The 22,072-nt window shown below is 32.8% G+C and overlaps 1 long non-coding RNA gene across 6 annotated transcripts in view; it reads left to right on the top strand.

Moving 5' to 3' along the window:
• Positions 1-22,072, top strand: part of LOC136793801 (uncharacterized) — a 1,119,572-nt gene that overhangs the window by 544,816 nt on the left and 552,684 nt on the right. For all 6 annotated transcript variants that reach the window (XR_010839590.1, XR_010839589.1, XR_010839593.1 and 3 more), the window contains one exon: positions 17,741-17,839. This is a non-coding gene — a long non-coding RNA (uncharacterized lncRNA). The remainder of the gene's footprint in view (positions 1-17,740; positions 17,840-22,072) is intronic.

Below are 22,072 nucleotides of genomic sequence, written 5' to 3'. Positions count from 1 at the left end.
GCCTGGGCTCTGTCCCTGCTTTCTACTGATTTTTTTTTTTTTTTTTTTTTTTTCCCCTAAGACTGCTGAGGCAGCCCTTTGAAAATTTAACAGAGATATTGCCACTCCAAGTGTTTTCCAGTTTTAGCAGGATCCTGGTTAACCAGAGGGAAGTAAATTGTAGTTGGGATAGAAGAGTAAGGAGGATATACTCAGGTCACCATATTCCCAGAATCCCTCAGCAGAAAAGGATCTCTTGGTAACAGCAGGATGTTGAGATTAAACAAGCTATGGCTTTTATCTCCTCATAAAGATTTGCAAACAAAACAAATTATAAAGCATTTATATTAATAATGTTTAGTTTCAAGTGACTAAATTATTAGCTATGGAGATAATTTATTCCATACAATAAGTCTTTTCTTGGAATAATGAAAATGGTTAAATTTTAGGTCAAAGTGAAGATAAGAACAAAAATAGATTTAACTGTTAAACATTGAGAGGGTGCACTGATGTCATTATAAATCACCATGACATACAAGTGAACTTTTGAGCAAAGAAAGGTTAACCTAATTATTCTGTTCTGACAAGATTTATTTTTTTAATCTGAAAAAAGGAGCTTATTAAGAAATCTAATTAATAAAAATTCATGGATTTCAGGGAAAGATGGTATCATATGAATAGACTTACAAAGAAAAACTTAAAAAAAAAATCTGACCTAAATCATCAAAGGAAAAGATGCCTAAAATTATTTTAACATTTTTGAAATTAAAAATTCTAACTGTGAAATTGAATCACATGAAATTCCTTATATTCTACCATTTTTTGACCTACAAAAAGGGCAGTTTCATATGGTTCAACTTAACAAAAACACATCCTTAGGAAAGATTCTTCAGACCACTGGAACTTGGTCACATCTAATAGAAAAACCACAAAGCTTATAAAGAGAATCACACACGATTATAGGAAGTTAAAAATAATTTAATAAGTACCATCAGGTTTTTTATGGCACAACTACCCTATTGTAATTTCTTAATTTTGATTAAACTGGGAATTGACTGGACTCTGCATTCAAAACAACTTTTTTTCAGAAAGGGTATATGCATGCTATCTTTTCATAATTCCTGAGTATTGGAGAATATATTACTTATGTTTAGTCATATAATAGGAGGAATATTGTTTTCCATCAAAAATATGTAGATAATCTTTTTTGTTTTCATTCTTCAGAGGCAAATTCCATGGACAAGATAACTCCCTATGGAATTCTTTTTCTAATCCATGTAGGTCAGTAAATTCATTAGGATATTTCTTAATCATTATGCTTTGTCATTTTTCTTATATAGTGCATAACTAATACCTGAATTTTCAGGCATTCTAGTACTTCAAGAACATTGTATCACATGTTTGAAAGATTCTTTCCTGTACCAATTCTTTCCTCTTTCCTTCAGGAATACTAATTATCTCTGCACTGAATCTTAATTCTCTCTTCTCCATAATGACCATCTTCTCACCAAATCCCTTTAATTCTGGTGGAAATTAGTATAATTTTCTGTGATTTTTCTTAAACACTAAATGAGACATGGTGTGAATCACACAGAGAAGGGAGAAGCAAGCTGGTTTGTGCATCAAAACCCTCCTGGAAGGGCAGTACATATCCATGTTCATCATAAATCACCATGGGATACTCTTGGATTAGTTTCTGTTTTTGCCTTGTTTCAATTCTGGTAACTTCCCTTTACTCTCTTTCTGTTTTATTATAATGCCTCTTTTGATTTCTTATTTCATACATACAATGACCTCTAAAAATTCTTATATGGATCAAAGCAGTAGAATAATATTTCCCCCATTTTCTAAAGTAAATCATCATCTAAATTGGCCTCTTCATGCTTTTTTTTTAAAACATATGTTACTATATTTCCCTTCCATTTTTGAATAGTTTCTATATTGTGGCTTTTCTCTCAGTTCATCTTTGACTTAAGACTATTTTATCTGAGCATGACTGATACATCCATTAGGTAGCATCCATGTAGATTATGAAGTATATTGTGCCTTATAACTAATGCAATGAGTGAGCCCTGCATTTGGTCTTCCCACTTTAATAAAGACAATAAATAAGTTTCCCTCCTGATCCCAGCAGGCTGGTTTACTTGAGAAATTTAGGGGTTCTTGCCTAATAACTTGAACTACAGTTTTTTTTTTTCTTTCAATAATTTAGTGTTTAAGTGTACTAGGGAGAAAATTAGAGTAATAATCATAGTTTGAGTGGACAGCTTCACAGATGTGATATTTTCTCTTCATTTATCAACTCTCCTGCCTTGGCAAATCTGTTCTTGTGGTCAGAAAAGGATGCCTCCCTTACAGCACTCACATCTGCTTCCTTGCATTTTTATCCTTTCTCTGACACACTGCCAAGAGGACACTCTTTTAAGAGGTTAGGTCATTGCAAACATTTGTGGCAAATGTACTTTATTTCATAGAGTTTTCCACATATTCCTTTGTTCAGTCCACTTTGGCTAGCAGTTATAAAGATGGTTGTAAGGATTTTCTTTTCTGTCTTTCCAAGCATGCTTCAGCAGGCTTCTGTTTCTCCCTTTGCTGTACTGAACTGTCTATTCATATTTTTAAAATAAATCAGTTAAAACAAAAATTAAGGGGCCATTAGGTGTTCTCTTCAGCCCATCTTCCTTGCTATTCAACTTCATCAAAATTTAAAACATTTGGTACTAGTATTTTTTCCCTGAAAATACTATTTCCATCTTTGTACTCTGCTTATATTAGACTATGAAGTCCTTCCTTCTTTTCTCAACTGTAAAATCCTACCTGTTCATTAATATTCAAATCAAATGCCATTCTCTAAGAACACTCTCGTTATTTCTCAATGTAGAATTAAATACTTCTCTTCATTCCTCCCAAATACTTAAAATTATCTCTTAACACTGGCTGGTATAGTATTAATACTATTTCATCCTGCTGCATATCACAGTTATCTTTACAATCTGGTGGCCAGTAAGCATGTTATCTCCCTGAGGACAGAGATCATGTTCTTTTTAATTTTAATTTACCACAACATTAACCATATTGGTTTGTTCATTGGTTTGTTAGTTGGTTAAATAATGATTCTCTTAATAAATACCAAATAATCAAATCAATATAGTCAATTCTTCTCTCTTACTAAACTAATCATAGAGACAATGCAAAAATCTAGTTTCTTAGATATAACTAGAAATAATATCAGAGTCTCTATGTTGAAAACATATTGCAAACCAATCTAAATTTAGATTGTTAAAAATATTTGAAAAATAGGTGATAAAGAAATTAAAATAGCTTGAATGATTAAAAATATTTCCTATTCTATATACTGCTGGTCCTCTGTAACTCAAACTTAATTTAGGACCCTTTATTTCTTGAAATCACCCTCAAGAGTTGTCTCCTACACAATGAACTGAAACTTAACATTATGTAACATAGTCATCCTTGTGAAATGGGACCTTTTACTTTTCACAAGAAAAACATTGAAAATAAGACTATGCATTATGAGGAATTATGAATCACAAAGATAAGTAGATTCCCCTATTATTTATAGGATTTATAAAGTGTCTACTAGATAACAAAATAAGGTAAGCAACTTTAGGTATGCATCCTAAATAATTTGAGAGTAGATAAGGACTGATGTGTAAGATTGCTCCTTGAAATATTATAAAATGGCAAAAATGGAAATAACTTAATGGGCCAAATATCATCCACTGCATCTCCAATTTACTCTCTATACCTCCTGGTCCTGCTTAGACTTGAGATACTGACTTATAAGGACTACATCCAAAAGCTCCGTTGCTCTCTGACTTCAGGTTAGGTTCAGCCTGTGAGGAACATTGGCAGGAGTTAGCAAGGAAAAAGGAGAGATGGGTCTGACTATTTATCCTATGGATTTCTTCCCCATGAGGTCTCCTTACCTAACTGAGTCTCTCCATGGAAGGTCACTGTTAGTTCTCCAGGTGGTTGCCTCTTTTTCTAGGTGTGCTAACCTCTTCTTCCCTCACCCAGCCCCAGTTCCAGATTTATTGCTGGTAATTTACTTATTCTCCTTTCTTTGTATTTAAACATTCCTCAAGTTATTCTTAATTGTTCAGCATCTGTTTCCTGAACAGACCCCAACTAAGACAAAATATAAAAACTTTGAGTCAGGTCATGCTTTTCTATGTTCCCTTTCTTCTGTCTCTGTGACCATGGAGACAGGTATCATATGGATTCTCCAACAGCCTGGATCCCTGACTGACTACAATGAGCGGAGGAGCTCTGTATAGGACATGTAGCATACACTAAGATAAACCTTTCATAAATTACTGATATTGGGGTGTTTCTTATTATTGTGTAATAACCAAACCTATCGTTACTAATAAACATTCAACTGTCAGGCAATGTTCTAAGTTTTGTGAATAAAATAAAGAACAAAGTTCTTGCCATCAAGAAGTTTACATTCTACTAGGAAAGAAAGATGATTAAAAAGTAGAGAACATAATATCGGTTTTTGAGTGATAAGTGTTACGATAAAAAATGAGAGCATAGGTAGTTTGTATAGGTTACTATCTATATTAGTTTCCCAGGGCCATTATACAAAGTACCACAAACTTACTTGCTTAAACATCAGAAATGTATACAATCACATTTCTGGAGGCTATTCGTCTAATACCAAGGTGTTGACAGCACCATGCTCCCTCTGAAACCTACAGGGGAGAATTCTTTCTCACCTCTTCCTAGATTTTGATGGCAGCCATCAACCCTTGGCATTCCTTGGCTTACAGTTGCATCTTCTTATAAGGACATCAGACACAGTGGACTAAGAGAACACTCTACTCCTGTATGAACTCATCTTTATTACACTGTAATGACCCTGTTTCCAAATAAGTTCACATTCTGCAGTATTGGGGGTTAACACTTTAACGTATCTTTATGGAGGATACAGTTCAACCCATAACACTATTAGTGTCAGTATTTCTCAATGCAATAATGTAAAAATGAAACTTATTATCCAAATAAAGTGTATTCTATATTTAAAATATAATGATAAAATAATTTATAATTTCTAAAGAACTCATTGTTTTCATAAATCACAACAGACTGCTGTTTTTCCTGTTCTCTATAAATCTGTATTTGTTTATTGTTACAACTATTATGTCCCCACCAAACTTTTAATGTAGAGAGTGTTCTGAGAACATTTATCAATGCTGAATATTTTACGCAAATTGAAACCATAGTATATAATTCAAGTTGCCTTGAAAAAGTTTTGTTTTTATTTTTTTAGTCTGAGTATCTCTATGGTTGACAGGATAAAATGTTAATGAGATAGTTCCATATCGCTCATTGTGATGCTCATCACTGGGTAATTTTACTTTTATCCTCTCAGTTGTGTTTTGTTTGAAAACAAAAATCCATTTAATAATACAACATATAAATATGTTAATACATTCTTAAATATTAATAATTCCCTGTTACTGTAACATCATATCTTCTGAATAATAAAAGCATATTTAACTTCCGGCTTTACCCATTAGACCAAGCTAAGTTAGAAGTTATTAAAAAAAAAAAACCCTGAATAAAAATAATGTGCAAGAAAAAAATTAAGAAATTTATATATGTTTTAAAAAACTAAATTGCATGTTACCATGACAATATGCTTGGCTTACAGTATTTTTTGCTTTGCTTTATTAATTAGTAGACTTGATTTATTAGAGCAGCTGTAGGTTACAGAAAAATTGAACAGAAAGTACAGAGTTCCCTATACTCTCTCCCTTCTCATCTGCACTCCCCCAACCCCCAACCAGTTTCCCTATTATTAACATCTTGCATTGGCGTGGTAATTTTATTAAAATTGATGAACCAATATTGATATGTTATTGTTAACTAAAACCTATAGCTTAGAGTTCACCCTTTTATTGTACAGCTCTATGGGCTTTTCCAAATGTATGTCACGTATCTACCATAAGAGTAGCATATGCAATTGTTTCACTGCCCTGAAAATCCCCTGTTCTCCAGCTCTTCACCCCTCCCACATCAACCCCTAGCAACTACTGATTTTTTTTTTTTACTATCCCTATAGTTTTTCTTTTTCCAGGAGGTAAGGTAGTTGGAATCATACAACATGCAGACTTTGCAGACTGGCTTCTTTCACTAAGCAATATATATTCAATGTTCCTCCATGTCTTATCATACCTGGGTAGCTTATTTCTTTTTATCCCTGAGTATAATATGCCATTGTATGGATGTACCAGAGTTTATCCATTGTATTCCATTCACCCTTTGAAGGACCTCTTGGTTGCTTCAAGGTTTTGGCAATTATGAATCAAGCTGCAATAAACTTTCATGTGCAAATTTTTGTGTGGTACAGTATGCCTCTTCTTTGTTCCTAAATACTTCTGTATAAACTAATCAGAAGCTGGCATTGCATTGCTGATGTTGGTTTCAAACCTTAAAAGCAACCTTGTAATTTTTAAAGAGAAGTTTTGTATTGTCAGTTTTGTCAAATGATATATTTGCTGGCCTTGACATAATAATGTACTACAGTTTACTTTCCATTCCTTGACATGTTCGAGAAATTAGACAGCAACCATATTCTTGGACCAGCATCCAGATTACAAAAAGGAAAGGGAGAACAAATATTCATTGAAGATATGTATCATATCAGGAATTGTACTAAGGATTACAGTTCTATAATCTCCATATACATAGATATGATAAGAAAATTAAGGCAAGGAAAGTAATGAAGCAATGATAATTATTTCAATTCTTTAGGGAAAAATCTATATTCAAATTCAGATTACTTTTATTGAAAAACACTAAACAAAAACAAAAAACCCTTTAGTTCAAAATATTCTAAATTACATACTAACTATAAACCTTATGAACCTTTATGCAGATAGATTATTTTCTTTAATAGAACAAATCATATTCAAACCATTGCAATGCTGCTCCTTATTTTACTTTACTTAATTTTATATTCTATTTTATTTTTTAGTAGAATATTAGCTGGCCATGGGCAATATCAGAAAGTGAAAAAAGAGAAAATGGAGCAGAAGAAATATTTGAGGTAATAATGGCCAAGAATTTTCCAAAATTAATAACACACACCAAATATAAACCCGAGAAGTTAAAAGAACAGCAAGAAGGATATATATCAAATTCTACACTTAGTCATATCATATTCAAACAATGAAAAAGCAAAGATGAAGAGACATCTTGAAAGGAGCCAAAGTAAACAAGACACCTTACTTATAGAGAAATAAGGAAAAAAATTACAATGGACTTTTCATCAGAAATCATGCAAGCAAAAAGAGAGTGAGGTGAAATTTTTAAAGTATTTAAAATAAAGAAAAAAAAATCAAAGTCTAGATTTCTATATCCAGTGAAATTATCCTTCAATAGTGAGGGAGAAATAAAGACCTTGTCAGACAAAAACAAACAGAGCTTTCCTGGCCAATAGACCTGCCTTGCAAGATACGTTAAAAGTTCTTCAGGGAGAAGAAAATTTATATGGGTCAGAAACTGGATCTGCATTAAAAAAAGGAAGAATAGTATCGAAGGAATAAAAGAAGATAAAATAAAATGTTTTATTTTGGGTTGTATGGTAGTTTTTTTTTTTTTTTTTTTTTTTTAGCAATCACACTACTGGACATATACCCTGATTAAACCATAATTCAAAAAGTGTCATGTACCACAATGTTCATTGCAGCTCTATTTACAATAGCCAAGACATGGAAGCAACATAAGTGTCCATCGACAGACGAATGGATAAAGAAGATGTGACACACATATACAATGGAATATTACTCAGCCATAAAAAGAAATAAAACTGAGTTATTTGTAGTGAAGTAGATGGACCTAGAGTCTGTCATACAGAGTGAAGTAAATCAGAAAGAGAAAAACAAATACCGTATGCTAACACATATATATGGAATCTAAAAAAAAAATGGTTCTGATGGACCTAGGGGCAGGACAGAAAGACACAGACATAGAGAATGGACTTGAGGACATGGGGCGGGGGAAGGGTAAGCTGGGACAAAGTAAGAGAGTGGCATGGACATATATACACTACCAAATGTAAAATAGATAGCTAGTGGGAAGCAGCCACATAGCACAGGGAGATCAGCTCGGTGCTTTATGACCACCTAGAGGGTGGGAGGAACATGCGAGAGGGAGGGGATATGGGGATATAAGTAAACGTATAGATGATTCACTTTGTTATACAGCAGAAACTAACACAACAATGTAAAGCAATTATACTCCAATAAAGATGTTAAAAAATATTTTATTTTGTTATTCTTAATTGATCTAAAAGATAACAGTTTGTTTAAAATAATAATAATAATATTTTGGGTGATTATAGCATATAAATAAGTGACATGAATGGCAATAGTGTCCAAGAATGGGAGGGAAGAATTGAAAATACTTTTATAGGGTACTCATACCAAGTATGAAGTGAAATTTGTGTTATTTGATTTATTTAAGGTGTTATTCAAAGGTAGACTGAGATTAGTTAAAAATGTATATTGCAAACCCTAGGGCAACCACTTAATTTTTTTTTTTTAAGTATAATCATCATTCTAAGAGAGGTGATACAGTGGAATTATATAAAGTGTCAAAACCAGAGAAGGAAGAAAAAGAGGGTAGGGGCAAAGAACAAATGATATTAATAGAAATCAGCTACAAACATGGTAGATATCAATCCAGCTATATCAATAATCACTTTAAATGTACATGGTCTTAATATACCAACTAAAAGAGGGATATTGTCAGAATGAATAAAAATTTAAAACTCAACATCTAGTTGATAGCTTTCCCTTTATTTATTTAATAAGCCTGAACATCATTTCACATCTAATTCCCAAAGTTAAAATAAAAACTCATATTGATGAATGTACCTTGTCTTACATAGTTCATTGATGTTTAGATCAAACATCCCATGGTACCATGCAACTGATCTTCCACATTTAAAAGCACAGCATATCTGTGCCACCGTAGTCTTCCTTGTGGCTACCTTCTCAGAGCTTACTTTGAAAAGTCACTTCGCTACTGAGATTCCATGACATTCATGGAACTAAGGAAAATGTAAATATATTTATATTAAGGTAAAAATAAAGTTTAGCCCTAAAATTACTACATATCCAATTTTTATCTACTGTTCTACAAGAAATTCTAGAGGAAATTAGTAAATCACATAAATTTTAAGGAGCTTTGAGCCTTTAAAATATGAGATCCTATAATTTGTGTTTGTACTTTCTGTATTTTACAAGAACTGGATATTCTTTTTACATTTGTCCCCATGTTTAGTATCAATCCATGGTTTCTGGATCAAGTGAGGCCTAATTTATTTATTTAGCAAGATATTTACTTACTGAGCAAGATTTGAGAGACCACAATGCACATAAAACTGGTCAATTGGTTCCTTTCTGCTCTTTTTTATTATTAAGTAAATATTCATAATATATGAAGCATGAGAAATTAATGTGAGATCAGATGCAGGATAGGTGATAGAAAAGAGATATATTCAAAAATATGGAAGAGGTTAATGCAAACATGGCAGCTTTGAAACCTACTTGCTATTCTGTACTAAATCACCATGTGAGTTTCATCAAGATGAAGTGGTCTTTTGTAACAGAAATAATAGTGAAGAAATAACAGAATCGTTTTGTATTTCTAAACAATAATAATAATGAGCGGATGGATCTTTTATTTATAGGTTTAAAAAAAAGTCAGTGACACCTTAAACATGCAGGCACATGAATGTGTCTAATTTCACTTTTATAAAGTGCTTATATTGTCTCCTAGAAATGATGATTATTGAGCCAATAGAATACCATGGGGTAGGAATAGGAAATGGAACCCTTAGTCACAAGTAATATCTGTTGATGAAATGGCTAGAAATTGAATATGCACTACTCAGTGTCATCAATAAGAAGGTGGAACTCATAGGTTATGGAATAGAACATGGCCCTAAGGCCTGTTATAATGCCCAAATCTCCCATCTCATGATTTACTTTTATTGGTGTTCCTATAAAGGACATTAATGAGTTTTTGTACTGAGGAATCATTTGTTTAGGAAAAGCATGCTTTATTGCCTGCCAAGTCCATGTAAGTTTCTTTACAGATCCCCTTTTAAGTGGTGAGATTTTTCTGGAAAAGAAAGATGGTTTTGTTGCAGATCCATGGAGCAATCTATGGTTTATAGGAGTTATTGTTCTTTCATAGTATTCATATTAATACCTAGGTAGAAAATTAACCCAAAATAAAAAGAAGATAAAGTGGTGGAAAATTTATTTTATCCTCAATTTGGGCAAAAATATGTAAAAGTTGATACATTATCTATGATATCTAGGAAAAATACGTGATTGAAAAGAAAATTTGACAAATTTAAAATATTTGTCATTATGGTTTTTTAAATTTTTCATTTAGTTAATCTGTTTAGAAATATCCAAACATGTCACCCAAAGTAACCACATACAAAATGATAATTATGTTGAAATCTTAGACTGACCCACATATTTGACTGAGAGTAAAGTGTTGACGGTCCATGCCGGAAAAAGAAAGTCCATTCCTTCTATTGAATCTTGGTCAATAGACCAATTTCAATCTTCTATTGAAATTCCCTGAATTTCTCTTAACTTGTAATTGGAATCATAGGACTGGGGTATCATTCAATGGGGAATATTAAAATGAGCTTTCTATTTTTGCAGTGATTTTATACAAAAGAAGAATAATCATTTTCATGAAATATTTTTCCTCATACGAAAATGAATTTTGCTTGTGAAGTCTGTGCTATTTTACATTTTTCTAAATATACTTAATCACCTGACAAAGACAGAATAGAAGCCATATTTTGATTTGTTTATTATCTTCATAGATTCTAAAGATTGAGTTAGAATTCAGACAAAAACATAAAGCACTTAGTGAATTTGAATGTTGTATTCTAAATGAGACCACACTGATATGATCTTGTCCTTTGCTGTTCTGTTGCTTTCAAGTAGCAGATTAAAGTTTTCATTGCTATAAAGAATTTTTTTTTTAATCTGTCATTTTTTCTCAATGGTTGCTATAACCTTTTATTATCAGTACAAGAAAAGTAAGTTATTTCCCACAGATGAAAACAGTATCTATCTTGAGTTTTATTTATTTTGGATAAAAAAATAATTAAGCACGTTTCAATCAGTATTTTGACTTAAAAAATAAAAGTAAACAGAATTCTAAACTACAAGTCTTCTGATGTAGGCATGCTGTCCAAACATTAGCAATCTGACTTAAAATACATCTTCATCTCATTATATAATAAAATATTGCAAATCTCCTGTGCAAAAGATGAACTAGATTTGTTAGAATGTTTTGCATGTCTGTTTATTCACCTTCTAGATTATTCCTTCCATCCATGTAAGTAGAAATTGGTTTATTTTATGCGAAAATATCAACGCTTTTAGTTTTTTTTTTTTTGTTTTTTGTTTTTGTTTTTTTTTTTTTTTTTTTTTGCGGTATGCGGGCCTCTCACTGTTGTGGCCTCTCCCGTTGCGGAGCACAGGCTCCGGACGCACAGGCCCAGCGGCCATGGCTCACGGGCTTAGTTGCTCCGCGGCATGTGGGATCTTCCCGGACCAGGGCACGAACCCGTGTCTCCTGCATCGGCAGGCAGATTCTCAACCACTGCGCCACCAGGGAAGCCCAACGCTTTTAGTTTTTTAAGGAACCTCCATACTGTTCTTCATAGTGGCAGTATCAATTTATATTCCCACCAACAGTGCAAAACGGTTCCCGTTTCTCCACACACTCTCCAGCATTTATTGTTTGTAGATTTTTTTTGTGATGGCCATTCTGACCGGTGTGATGCCTCATTATAAATTTGATTTGCATTTCTCTAATAATTAGTGATGTTGAGCATCTTTTCATGTGCCTCTTGGCCACCTGTATGTCTTCTTTAGTGAAATGTCTATTTAGGTCTTCCACCCATTTTTTTATTTGGGTTGTTTGTTTTCCTGATATTGAGCTCCATGAGCGGTTTATATATTTTAGAGATTAAGTAAGCCAGAAAGAGAAAAACAAATATCATATATTAACGCATATATGTGGAATCTAGAAAAATGGTACAGATGAACCTATTTGTAGGGCAGGCATAGAGACATAGATGTAGAAAATAGACATGTGGACACAGTGGGGGAAGAGGAGTGTGGGACAAATTGGGAGATTAAGTTTGACATAAATACACTACCATGTGTAAAATAGATGGCTAGTGGGAACCTGCTGTACAGCACAGGGAGCTCAGCTCAGTGCTCTGCGATGAACTAGATGGGTGGGATGGGGGGTGGGGTGGGATGGAGGTCCAAGAGGGAGGGGATATATGTATACATATAGCTGATTCACTTCATTGTACAGCAGAAACTAACACAACATTGTAAAGCAATTTCACTCCAATAAAAAAAAATACAAACACTTATTTCTAAATGCTATCTGGAAAAAAACAATAATATATATAGGATCTTTGTTCAGACAGGCTTAAGATACATCACGTATATAATCTCATATTCTGAGTTGCAAAGAAGGGGTATTTTCCAATACCATTAAGGCTGATATAAAACCAGATAATTTGTAGGTCAGGATTTTAATAAGTGGGAAGTGAAAAATTACTTATTTGTGTCCATTGCATGCTTGAATCTATACAATAAATATAGTTCTGTACTTTCTAATGGCTTCCAACTGAGAAAAGTTAGGGAACACAACTGACATATATATGTAGGAAATAATATATGAACAATACTAAATTATACAACTATCTTATTCGTTACATAATTTTTTTGAGCAACAACTATGTTAGGTGCTACAGTAGTAAAGAAATGAACCAAGTGTGCATTTTACTATTTGGAGGGGGATAATGAAAAAAAATTTTGCAGAAAGCAAAAATAACTGATGTAGAATCAAATAAATCATTAAATATATATATTCAAATATATATATACATACACATATATGTAGACATGCAAAATAATTGAAAAACATTTTGCGGGGGGAAGTGTTGCAGCTTTATTATGAAATTGCATTTAATTTGGGTCTAGAAGGTTGTAAGAAATGCATTTAACTCTAAAAGTATAAAATATTCTTAACTGCAAAGGGAACCTAAAATGAATAATAACTTCAAGAAATATTCATTTACTCATTCACTCACTAAGCATGTATTGAGGGATTTGTATAAATTTAGAGAGGAAAAAACCAAGAATTCTCTTGTGACTGGAGCATGAAAGGGAAAATAGTAGTAAGAGCTGGAAAAGGGCAAGATGAAACCAAAAAGTGGACGGTCATAAATTCCTTCCTAAATGAATGTGCTATAATCTGTAAGCAAGGTAGGGCCAATTCACTCTATTCTATGCCTCTACATAGCAGTCTAGAAACTCGCAGGATATAAAATGGGTACAGAAAGCAAACTGATATGAATTCAGGCCAATTTACACCAGGTATCAGGAGAAGGAGCTTCTGCGTTATTTTAGATCATGGTACTTCCAAACAGCAACGTAAGGAAGTAGAACAATTAATACAGACTGTGATACGTTTTATTAATTATCTTGGTTTAGAGTCAATCCAAGAAGTAATGACCCATTATTGCTCAGGAAGTTTCTAGAGCAGGTGATCTCAAAGAATCCTTATTTATATAACTCAGATTCTTCCACTTCATAATCAGAATCCTTATAATCTACATCCCAGTCTTCCCCCAAGTGAGACACTCTAGACCACTGATAAGTGGGCCACAAATTACTGTTTATCTCATTTGCCTGTGCTCATTGAGATGGAGAATCCAATGCCAGAAGCCATTTGGGGCTAAAGAGAACCTGGTGCAGGACTTTGATTTTGATTGTGAAAGATGGAAAGCTTTTTCTTGGCCCTAAGTTGAAGGGAGATATTGTATAGTCTTGTGCATGAGGGGAGTATTTCTGTGAAAATAGGTCCAATCCAGTGGAAGGAGAAATAACAAATGGAGATAAGCTGAATTCTAGTTTTTTCATTTGGACCCTGAAATCACTTTTACTTGAAATCAGATTGCCCCTGGGCTTAGTTATATTAGTCAACATTTTTTTTTTTTCATATATGTCAGTTGTCCCCAAGTGTCTTTTTTGTGTCTGAAAATGTCTTTTTTTTACCTTCACTCTAAAAAAGCTATAATGAGGTATAAGTGATATAAAAAGCAGATATTTAATGAATACAATTTGATGAGTTTGGATGTATGCATACAACCAAGATATCATCACCACAATCAACATAATAAACATAGCCATCACCTCCAAAAGTTTCCTTGTGTATCTTTTTGTTTGTTTGTTTTTTGTGGTAAGAACATTTAACATGCGATCTAACCTCTTAAGATTTTAAGTTCACAGTATAGTATTGACAGTATAGGTGGTGTGTTGTAAAGCAGATCTCTAGAACTTACTCATCTTGTACAACTATTGAAACCATGCCTGCTAGAGTTAAGAGAAGCTGATGGCTAATAGAAATTCTTGAACTTGTCTTGCAGAGCAACAGATAGGGGGAACAGCTTGTTGAAACCCTTCTGCTTGTGTCACCTGTCTTCACTGATTAAGCTCACTTTAGTTATTTTGCTTTTCTTTTTTCCCCTGCTTTCTAACAGACATCTTCCCAGCTTCACATAGCCCAGTTGTTTTACAGGAACTTGGAGTTAGCTCCTGCACAGTGCAAGCCAGCTAAGGCTGGTTGGCACCACCGACTCTGAAACTGGGCCCAGACAGGTGTTCAATGAATGGCCTTTTGACATCAGAGGGCTGGAACATGCCTCCAATCTGAATAGCAGAAGCATGTAACTCCGATGCACCTGTGTAGAGCACCGATTACCCCACATTTTCCCTATCTCCAATCATCTTTCCCCATGCCTAAGACCACCCTGCTTATCTCATAAATATCCCGACTCGCTTGCCTTCGTGAGAGTGGATCTTAGACTTGTTCTCTCTTCTTGCTTGGCCGTCTTGTGGCAGCAGTACACCTCCGCATCTCAGTGTTTGGCTTGCTACATGTCTGGCAAGTTGACCTGGTTCCTTTACACAGTTATTTTATACTTATTCAGTAACTCCCCATCACCTGACAAACACCACTCTCTTTTCTGCTTCCGAGTTTGACTGTTTTAGGTACCTCATACAAGTGCAATCATGTAGTATTTGTCCTTCTGTGACTGACTTATTACACTTAGCATGCCTTCCAGGTCCATCCATGTTGGTGCAAATGGTACAATTTCCCTCTTTTTTGAGACTGAATTATATGGTCATTTAGTTACAGGCCTCAGAATATTCAGGATGTGAAGAATCACCTCCAAGAGAATGTTAATGATATTATCCAGGGACAGGATGAATAGAGGAAATACATTTGAAGGAATTCTACATTTAATGAACAGGCAAAGAAAGAGAAACAAATAAACAGCTAGTAAAGGAGTAGTAATAGAAGGAAAGGGAAAACTAGTATCTTTGAAATCTCTATGTGGCATTTATTTTTTATCTGCTAAATCTCCTTATTCATATTGAACTCTAGCTCTGTTACTGAGCTTTCCTACTTGAAACTATACTTTTCCAAATGTAAGTGGGGAACAATATGCTACTGAGGAAGCTCTTCCTTTTGCTATTCTAAAACAGGTGTGTGGTTTTTAAGTTTTCAAAACTACTTCGTAATATCAAAGGCCCAAATAAAATAAAATGTTAGCATACATGCATTTAAACATTCAGACTTAGTTAAGGATTATCATAAAGTGTTAGCACCAGGTATTGTTACAAGAGGGAACTTTGTTCTTTATTTTCCTACTTGCTATAGGCAACCACCAGTTATTTATTTCCTTTATTTCCTTTCAGTAGTTATTCCCAGCAGGACAAATCTCTTAGAGTGAAAGAACCATCAAAGTCTGAGGAAAACAAAAATAATTTAGGTACAAATATAAAAACACCTTTTCAATCACAATTAATTTATTAGATAAACCATTTTAAGTTTTGTCTTAGAAAATAAGCAGGAGTCTTACTTTCTATCCAGGTGGGCTTAATCTAATTAATTAACTCTTTAAAAGCAGAGTTTTCTCTGGCTTGCAGTAGGAGAAGTCATAGTGATTTGAAGCATGAGAAGGATTTAGTGTACTGGTAAAGGCTTTGAAGACTGAAGGGGCCTCGTGTGAGGACCAGGGAATGTCCTCAGTCTAGCAGCTGAGCTTGACCCCTAGCTGACAACCAGAAAGGAAGTGAGATCCTCATTCCTGCAACCATAAGGAACTGAATTCTTGCAAGAACCTGGATGAGATTAGAGGTAACTTTTCCCCCAGAGCTTCCACATACAAATCAGCCTTACTGATACCTTGAATTTGGACTTGTGAGTTCATAAACAAAGAATCTAGTAGAGTCTGCCCGGACCTCTTATCTACAAAACTGTGAGATTAATAATTGGATATTATTTTGAATCACTAAATTTATGGTAATTTGTTATGGAGCAATAGGACACATGGGAAATGGAAACTAATCATTTTTGTTAATTTTTAGAGGAGTATTTCAAACCAAATAGGCAGAAATATTTAACTATATATTTTTCCATGAATTTATTTGCTACCATTCCCTATGTTAATAAATTCAAATATCCTGAAATATCCCGCCACAGAATTGGTGAGAACATTTTGAAAAATGATTGTGGTATTTTGTCATTTGAGTCATAGTTTTCAACTGTTGTACTATATTTTCTTTAATATTTTTCTCATTTTTTCTGTTTTTCAATTTGTTTAGGTTTCTGTCTAACCTGGATTTTCTCTCTCCCAGTCTATGTGTCTCCCACTTTTAAAATATCCCTACTTTAAAAGTGCTTTCCTTTTCACTTGATAGATGAATTCATTTTTTTTCTCTTTATACTTGTTTGTATGGAATTCTGTTTTTTGTATTTTACTATTTTTGTTCCTTTATCTTATATTTTATATTCCTAAATAAAAATTCATCTTCCTGAAGCAACTACTGAAGTTATCAAGGCATGATCCACTCCTTTCAAATTTCACCAACACATACACTTATATGCCTGTTTCACCATAACTTTATATTACTCTAAACTTATTTTTCTATAAATAAAACCTATCAGTAGCTATAAGTTGAATTTTTATGTTACGTGACTTGTGCAATTACTTGTGCAAATATTCTTTTATTGTTCTTGTTGAGACCAGAAATTAAAGCAACCATAAGGCAAACGATTCTCTGACATATTTAGTTCATATGTAGCCTGTAAAGAGGTCTCATAAGAATATTTCTTTAACTTCTTCTCTATCCATTCTATTTGATATTAAAGTGTAACAGTAAGTTATTTGTGCCTCTTTTATCTGTTCTTCTTTGTATTCTGTTCTCCAAATCATATAATTTCTGTCCCACTTACATAGAATAAATATCCAACTTTTGTTTAAGTTTGAATCATGTAATTTTCTTCATTACCTGTATTTTCACTGACTTACTTCTTGAATTTTTCTTGTGGTACCTTATTTCAATTATTAAAAATTCACTTAGTTTATTGTTCGTAATAGATTTTCTCCCCCAAAAACATAATATAAACTAGCTCAACATTGTTTTATTTTTCAAATATTTGTCCTTCCCAATCTTCTCCTAATCAAAGATTTCATTATATTTAGTTTAACTTTTAATTCTCTTGTTCCAATAAAGAATAATTTTAGATACATATATTTCTACTTAAATTTGTTTCTAATAATATTACTAATATATTTCTCCATTATTTACAGGTACACAACTCTGTCCCTTGGTATATAATTTCAGAGGTGTGATACAGTAATAAAAAGAAAAAACATCCATGAGTATATTCTTGCAAACTTTCAAAAGAGGTAAGTTATAATAAGGTTATCAATAGTATATGATTGCCTCCTAGTAATAATTAGATGATACAGGTAGAAGTCAATGAAAAGAGGTTAGACTTTAAAAATAATCTGAGTTTTCATTGTCAGAGTTTTCATTATCATTTGTTTCTAGGTATTTTTGATTTCCTCTTTGATTTCTTCAGTGATCTCTTGGTTTTTTTAGTAGTGTATTGTTTATCCTCCATGTGTTTGTATTTTTACAGACATTTTCCTGTAATTGATATCTAGTCTCATAGCATTGTGGTTGGAAAAGATACTTGATATGATTTCAGTTTTCGAAAATTTACCAAGGCTTTATTTGTGTCAAGATATGATCTATCCTGGAGAATGTTCCATGAGCACTAAAAATAGAACTACCATATGACCCAGCAATCCCACTACTGGGCATATACCCTGAGAAAACCATAATTCAAAAAGTATCATGTACCACAATGTTCATTGCAGCTCTATTTACAATAGCCAGGACATGGAAGGAACCTAAGTGTCCATTGACAGATGAATGGATAAAGAAGATATGGCACATATATACAATGGAATATTACTCAGCCATAAAAAGAAACAAAACTGAGTTATTTGTAGTGAGGTGGATGGACCTAGAGACTGTCATACAGAGTGAAGTCAGAAAGAGAAAAAAAAATACTGTATGCAAACACATATATATGGAATCGAAAAAATAAAAATGGTTCTGATAAACCTAGGGGCAGGACAGGAATAAAGATGCAGATGTAGAGAATGGACTTGATGACACAGGGATGGGGAAGGATAAGCTGGGATGAAGTGAGAGAGTGTCATGAACATATATACACTACCAAATGTAAAATAGAAGCAGCTGCATAGCACAGGGAGATCAGCTTGGTGCTTTGTGACCGCCTAGAGGGGTGGGATAGGGAGGGCTGGAGGGAGACACAAGAGGGAAGAGATATGGGGATATATGTATATGTATAGCTGATTCACTTTGTTATAAAGCAGAAACTAACACACCATTGTAAGGCAATTATACTACAATAAAGATGTTTTTTTAAAAAGGCAGGGTGAGGAGAGATACAACTTGTGAGGATTGAAATTTGGAGAATTTTGAGGTATGGGAAATAAAGAGTGGAAAAAAAATGTTACTGGGGAACAGCTATCATTCCTGCAAATGATACTGGGAAGGCAGAGATGGGGAGAGAAAATTATAAAAATGGTTTCCTGTGCATAAAGGTCCAAAGACTCAGAAAAGATTTGAAGTGTTGTAAGTTCCTTTCTGTCTACTGATCAGAACCAACTGTTTCTTTTAATATGACACCATCCTGAGACTGGACCACGTGGGGAACCAGTTAAATTTAGGTTACTCATAAAATTTTTTCCTTTAGAAATAGAAGCCGTAAATAAGACACAGTGTGTAAATTTTTTAAAAAATAATAATCTAATTGAGTAGCTAGAAAATAGTAGGAAGTGATTTAAGAATTATAGCCATCTCACCTAGATTGAAATGTAATTAAAGAAATAGAATTAGAAAAGTATTTACCAAAATATGACATTTGATCCAAATTATTGTTCTTTGGTCAGAAATATTCTTTAAGCTAAATAATTATTATTGTACCAAATCAAATTTTCTATATGTTGATAATTATCTATTTGCTATAGTCAATATTCATTGAAATCTTTTTTTTTTTTTTTTTTTTTGTCTTCTGTGACATTGCAGGCTTCCAGTTTTGTTTCTATTTTTTGACATTTTTATTTTGTTCTCTTCATTGGTTCATTTTATTTCTCTAATTTGTGTCTGGGAGACATTTCCTAGAGCTTGATCTTTTCTTGTTCACTGTAAATTCATTTCACCCACCCAAGTTCATTTCTTCTTCCATTTTCCATTATAGTAAATGATATTCTCTTTTGTTTAGAAATCCAGTGTCAAACTTAAGGTTACGACCATACTCTCATAATTTCTCTTTTTTCCATTGCTTCTTTCATAACTCATATCTGATCAGTGACTAAATTGTAAAGAGTAATCATTGTATTGATATGTATCATGCTTATCTACATTTCTATAGCCACTGTCTTTCCCAAACCTCATTATTTGTTGAATTCCAAATTCTAGTCCACTCTTAGTCTCTGTCTCACTATTCCCTAAGGCAGAGTAAATGTAACCAATGGAAGAAATTAACCACCAGTGTTAACTTTGAAACAATTTAACCTAGGGTTGGGGAAATTATGAGAGACAGATATAATCATTAAATATATTAACTTGATAAATGTCAATTAGTACTTAAGAAACAAACTTTAAAAACTGAGGGAAAAAATAGGCTTTCACCAAAAGAACAAGCAAACAAGAAGAATAAAAATAAACAAAAACAAAAACTGTAAGGACTATGACACAAAGAGGCCAGAAAAGAAGGGTTAAACCAATTTAACACTACATGACATTTATCAGAAATAAGAGAAATTAGACATCCTTCCTCTGTAGAATTTGAAACAAAGAAATAAAATATAATGCTTTTCTTGAGGTGTTTTGTCCAGAGGACATATCTAAATGATTTAAATACCTTGAAATCTATTTAGATTTGCTTTCTGGTCAGTATATGGTTATTTTATTTTGTAAAACATCCTGTGTGTTCTTGAAAAGGATGTGCCTTCTGTGGTTATTTCAGTTAGGTTAAGTCAACAAAAATTCTAACAGCAAACGAACAAGAGCTGATCACCTACAGTGGACTGAAAATGGCCTTTTTATGAAGTTTTGATACCTGTAACCTGGTTGCAAGAATATAATGGGATATTATTAAAGTATTGAGGGAAAACAACTCTGATGCAGAATTTCATATCCAACTAAAATGCTATTGAACACTGAGAATATTAAAAAAATATTCCCAGGCACATTCAGCTTCAATTAATTGGCTTGGCATACAGAGAATATACTGAAAATATTTTTGAAAAATGTATTCAAATAAGAAAATCAATATAGACAGCATGTCAAGAGATATAGGATGTACAAATCCTAGAATATCTTAATAAAATATATTAAGTCAGTTTTTAAAAATAAATATTTTATTGTTTCACTTGCATAGAAAAATATTCACAAATCATAAATATATATCATAATGAATAGCACATAATATGCATTTCAATGGATATCACAAAATATCAAGAAAAGTAGACTAGAATTTTACAATAAACATAAGTAACAACAACATAGGTCAGGAAATTAAACATTACTAGCAACCCAGAATCCCTCTCAACTCCTTCCTAGGATAATTTTCTCCTAACATTTTCCAGGTAACTAATATCTTCATTTTCAAAAATTTCTGCATAATGCTTTCTAGGTTTCTGTTTTGAGGGCTGTACTCTATTTAGTAGACTAATTCCTGGATAATTGATTCTAATATTAATATTAGTGAAATCATGTTTTCAAATTTTGTATTTTGGTAAATGGAAATACAATTGATGACTCATAGCTAACTACCTTGTAAATGTATTTATATACTAAAATAGTTTATCTGTAGATTATTTAAGATTTTCTATGAAAAATAGTTTCATTTCTTCCTTTCAGGTTCTTTAATCCTTTTTTTCTCCTTGTCTTTTTCACTATTTATATTGTCAGGTAAAATGTTGAACAAAATTAATAGAGGGTATAATTTTCTTTTTCCCGGTATCAAGAGGGAAATATCCAGTATGTCACCAGTACAAAAGATGTTTGTTACAGCCATTTCAGAGATAGCCTTTAATAAATTAGGGATTTCTTTCCACATTCATAGTTTTGGTAATAGTTTTTATCATGAATAATATTTAGAATTTATTGTTTTTTAATTATGGAGAATTTCATATGATTTTTCTACTTTATACTATTAAGGTGATAAATTGTGTTTCAAAAATTTGGATATGAAAACATATTCATTTCTTTAGCAAATGCAAAAATGCTGATGGTTTATATATTGCTGGATTTGATGTATAATATTTAATTTAGAATTTTTGCATCTGTGTTCATAAGAGGGATTGGCCTATAATTGTCTTTTCTTGTAACATCTTTCTCAGGTTTCCAAATTAATGTTATGCTAGATTCATAAAACAAACTGGGAGCTATTTCTTTTTTATCTGTGGAAATATGTGTGTAAGGTTGGTTTTATTTCCTTTGTAAATGTTTTGAAGAATTCTCCATTGAAACAATGGGACCTACAATTTTTGCATTTGTGTGACAAAGTTATTTGTTACACATTAATTTTTTTCAGT

The sequence above is a fragment of the Kogia breviceps genome, chromosome 3, assembly GCF_026419965.1.
Source record: "Kogia breviceps isolate mKogBre1 chromosome 3, mKogBre1 haplotype 1, whole genome shotgun sequence".
Taxonomy (NCBI): Eukaryota; Metazoa; Chordata; class Mammalia; order Artiodactyla; family Physeteridae; genus Kogia; species Kogia breviceps.
The sequence above is the reverse complement of the archived record's forward strand: the minus strand, read 5'-3'. Positions and strand labels throughout refer to the sequence as shown.